This window comes from Oratosquilla oratoria, chromosome 24 (assembly GCF_046742065.1).
Source record: "Oratosquilla oratoria isolate Oo_2021 chromosome 24, ASM4674206v1, whole genome shotgun sequence".
NCBI classification, from domain to species: domain Eukaryota; kingdom Metazoa; phylum Arthropoda; class Malacostraca; order Stomatopoda; family Squillidae; genus Oratosquilla; species Oratosquilla oratoria.
The window spans coordinates 56,742,022-56,747,021 of NC_134800.1; positions in this window are offsets into that span (position 1 = coordinate 56,742,022).

Consider the following 5,000-nt stretch of genomic DNA (forward strand, 5'->3'; position numbering starts at 1 on the left):
GAGAGAGAGAGAGAGAGAGAGAGAGAGAGAGAGAGAAGGATCTTGTGTGACTCAGTATAAACTATCTGTTAAATTTTTTAACAATATCATATACAATGAAACACACAATCTCAACGAAACGGTTGTAAAATAATCTTACAGTTGCAAAGTGATGACTACAATAAATATTTTACAAAACTGCACGTGGTTCTGTATTAAGAATGCACTTGTTGAACTCAAGGTTTGATTTAGTGCTATTATCCGTAAAGATTTTAAATCCTGATAGGCAGAAATACTAGAAAGTGAAGACAATACCTCCAGTGCATGTTGCAATTATATGCAATAAAATTAGACACACTAGAAAATCAGCAGCGAGCATAGACAGATCTTTTTCTCTTTTTGTATAACAACAAACAGGTCTCTCAGCATAACTCATGAGTGCTGCTTCAGCATACTGAGAAACAGGTCCCTCAGCATAACCAAAAACTTGCCTCAGCATAGCGAGAAACAGCTTCTGCAGCATAATCGTATGGTCAGCATAACAAGGACTATCTTTGCCAACACGCGTTGATTTTCTTAACGGGACTCGAACCACCATTCATACATCCGCCTTCTCACCTCCAGACGCCTTTGCCCTGGACCGCTCGGCCACCGCGCGCCTTATAAGTAGAAAGACATAAACCCCGCTGAGTCATGGTTTTACACTACAATGACACTAATCCCGAAGTTAGACACTCCCCTTGTATCCTTGTAGGACTACAAGTTACAAGGGTAAACGAGGCTTAATCAAAGTCCAATTGTACTAAAGAATGTACATTGTACATTTGTACTACAAAGACCACAAGGTCTTGACATGGCGGACGTACACGCCTAGATGACATTTAGAGGTTTCGATGATTATATTATATAGATAGCAACATCTAAATCTACTGGAAATCTCACACACAATATTGTAACCTTTAAGATAAAGCACTTAGTCAGGTGAGTCTTAGGTAGCAAGGGTTCTTTAGACCATAGAACTTCCTGTCTGACTTGAATAAGTTAAAAAAAAAAAATCAAGACAATATTCAAATTTTACAAATCTTTAGCGCTAAAGTAGATTTCCGTGGGACCAGTTTTGGAGCAGCGTTATCTGCAAATTCACAAATCTCAGAGACTTCAACGCTGACGTCGTCTGTCTGGTAACGGATTTCTTGTGTATTGGTGACGGTGTGAAGTTCACCATGGCCTTGGATCACGTGTTGGACTCGTAATCGACAGCTACTACCCTCCATGATGAGGGTTCAGAGTTCATATATGTTCTGATCTATGGGTAGTTGTGTGTGTGTGTGTGTGTGTCTGTGTGTGTGTGTGTGTGTGTGTATGTATGTGTGTGCGTCTGTATGTGTGTGTGTGTGTGTATGTATGTGTAATGTATGTTTCAGACGAGTCTTTACTCAAGAAAAGGACTCCAGTTTGTGTTTCATCCTTATATGTATATATATATATATATATATATATATATATATATATATATATATATATATACATATATATATTTATATATATATGCATACATATATATAAGTGTGTGTGTGTGTGTGTGTATGTGTGTGTGTGTGTGTGTGTGTGTGTGTGTGTGTGTGTGTGTGTGTGTGTGTGTGTGTGTGTGTGTGTGTGTGTGTGTGTGTGTGTGTGTGTATGTGTGAGTTCGTACAGAAGCGTTTCACGCTTTCGAGCAAAACCTTTCTGTGAAGGTGTAAGGGCGTTTAACAGAAACCCAAGCGACATTTGAACGTAAATTATCTCCAAGACACTTTCCTATCACACTACCCATCTTCAGGTAGGAATGTGTACGAAGATGAGGAACACATGAGGATACATAAGAGCGTCATATCGCACTAGGAGAGGAAACTATGAGAATCCATGCACCCGGACTCCTCTTCAAGGAAAATAATTTGCCTGGAATCACAAGTAGGTAGAACCAACTTCGCTAACCGTGCATTCAGTCAAGGATGAGAGCAGACACTTCGCAAGGGTGAATGCGTCTTGAACAAATCCAAGCTCAAAGATTCACTTGGGTAAACACCTGTGCAGTGTACAGTTATGTCTATCAAATGGCTCATTTGTCTGTTTGAATGTTTGTGTGTGTACATATTGTATGTATGTATATGTATATATATATATATATATATACATATATATATATATATATATATATATACATATATACATACATATGTGAAAGAGATTCGCTGGTGACAGCGACATTAATCTGATCATTTTTATGACAGTCGCATGTAGGATTCGAAACCACTGCTTTCGGTCATCGTAAGGCTCTGCGAAGGTAATCTTACGGTGGGTTCGAATCCTATATGCGACTGTCATAAAAATTATATATATATATATATATGTGTGTGTGTGTGTGTGTGTGTGTGTGTGTGTGTGTGTGTGTGTGTGTGTGTGTGTGTGTGTGTGTGTGTGTGTGTGTGTGTGTGTGTGTGTGTGTGTGTGTGTGTGTGTGTGTGTGTGTGTGTGTGTGTACTTTATTTCATTCATCTATCTGGTTGTCACTCTGTTCATTCGCCTATTTATTTATTAATTTATTCACTAATGAATTAGATAATTTATTTTTACGTATCTACCATTTTATTTTCTATTTATTTAATCTGCAATCGACCTCTTATAGCCCAAAGGGTCGCCTGTCCGAATGCTTTGCTAGGAAATACACAAAAAGAAAGAGACGAGGAGAGAGAGAGACAGGGGGGGGAAGAGGAAGAAAAGTAGGAGAATGAATTAGGCGTATTTTAATATATATTACTATAGATTATAGTTTATTACAATAAAGTAAATTGAAGACCTTTGACCCTTGAGTTCTTGAGAAGTGTGAATATTCAATATATAGGTAATTAGTGTTAATATGCATACATAAATATATAGATTAATGGATTAATAGATAAATGTTTATACTCGTATAGATGAAATATATACATATATAGTGAGTGAGCCAGGAAGTAGATATGTAAATATTGCAAAAATTAATACACAAATGCATTCAATACTTGATCTGTTAAACCTGGTAAATCATTATTTCTTTAGTAAATTCATAAATCATTATATGGGTCAACAATTGAGGAAATGAAATATGAATGGACAATTAAATACATATACAAATAATACGATTAGTAAACATATTAATGAAAATGTAAACACATGAATAAACAAATGATAGTAAATTAATGAATAGACAAATAGAGATAGATGAATGTGTAGGTAAATGAAAAAATAGGAAATGTATAAAAATATGGATAAGATATAATAGGTTAATACATACGTAAATAAGCATGCATATATATATATATATATATATATATATGTGTGTGTGTGTGTGTGTGTGTGTGTGTGTGTGTGTGTGTGTGTGTGTGTGTGTGTGTGTGTGTGTGTGTGTGTGTGTGTGTGTGTGTGTGTGTGTGTGTGTGTGTGTACATTTTTATCAACTACAATGCACTTTAGTTCTAAGCCATCAACATCGGGAGATCCGTGGAGGCCAACATGCAGAAATTGAAACGTGGTACGGCCAAGGACTCGAACCCGGCTAGCACGTGACAAGTACTGTAGTGACTTAACCGATTGCTCCATCAAGAGAGATGTATGCTTTATTTCATTCATCTATCTAGTTATCACTGTTCGTTCGCCTATTTGTTTATTAATTCATTCACTAATCAACTAAATAGTTTACGTATCTTTATTTTTATTTTCTATTTATTCCATCTGCAATCGACCTCTTATGGACCAAAGGGCCGCCTGTCCGAATACTTTGCTAGGAAATACACAAAAAGAAAGGCGTGCTAGCCGGGTTCGAGTCCTTGGGCGTACCACGTTTCATTTTCGGCATGTTGGCCTCCGCGGGTCTCCCAATGTTGATGGCTTAGAATTAAAGTACATTGTGGTTGACAAAAATGTATCTCTATTCACTGGGACCCATTCAGTGTTGTACATATACATATATATATATATATATATATATATATATATATATATATATATATATGTGTGTGTGTGTGTGTGTGTGTGTGTGTGTATGTATGTATGTGTGTGTGTGTGTGTGTGTGTGTGTGTGTGTGTGTGTGTGTGTGTGTGTGTGTATGTGTGTGTGTGTGTGTGTGTGTGAGTAAGTGACGTCATGTCGTCAGTGGGTGGAGTCGGCTCGGGCCGCGCAGGTATTATAAATCTGTGAATCATCCCAAAGTCATAATGAAACCTCGACGACGATGAGCGACGTTCAAGGTTACTCACGTCACGGTCCGGAGGAAGGGAAGGGAAGAGGAGGGCGGAGTATTTTGTCATAAGTATCCAGCGGGTCTATCCTTGGGGACGAAATCACACTCAAAAAGCTGAGTAGGAGAGGTGGCATCAAAACGACGGATGGTGTAGTTAAATGAGATCAGAATTTGTTTATTCATTTATCTGTTTCTTTTGTCGTTCGTCTGTATCATTTATTTTATTTATCTATATTTTCTTATTCATTGCATGTTATTTGTTATTTATTTCTTTATTAATTTATTATTATTATCTTATTTTATTTATTTATTTGTTTATTTTTATTTGTTTATTTTTGTTTGTTTATTTTTTATTTTATTTATCTATATATAAAAGAATGCTTAGTGATTCTGGTAAAGGGTTGTTACTAATATTCTTGAAATGTTGACTCCATACATCATAGTCGGCACCCCATATGGGAGAGGATGATGAAAAATAGGGAGTGAGGTAGGGAGGGGAAGAGACTGGAGGGTTGTAGGGACGAGAAAGGAGAAGTTGCAAAAAGAGAAAGGGGAGACGAAAGAAGGGAAAGGGAAGGGAAAGAGAGAGGAGTGAGGAATGTTTGTGATAAAGAAGGGGATTTGGAAGATAGGAAGAGAAAAGGGGAGTGACTGGGAGGAGAGAGGATAGGGAAGAGACGATATACAGTTTTATATTTGATACGACATATACGATTGGTTACATCATTTACGCAAGTGGTTCTCAATCTATTAATTTGTGTC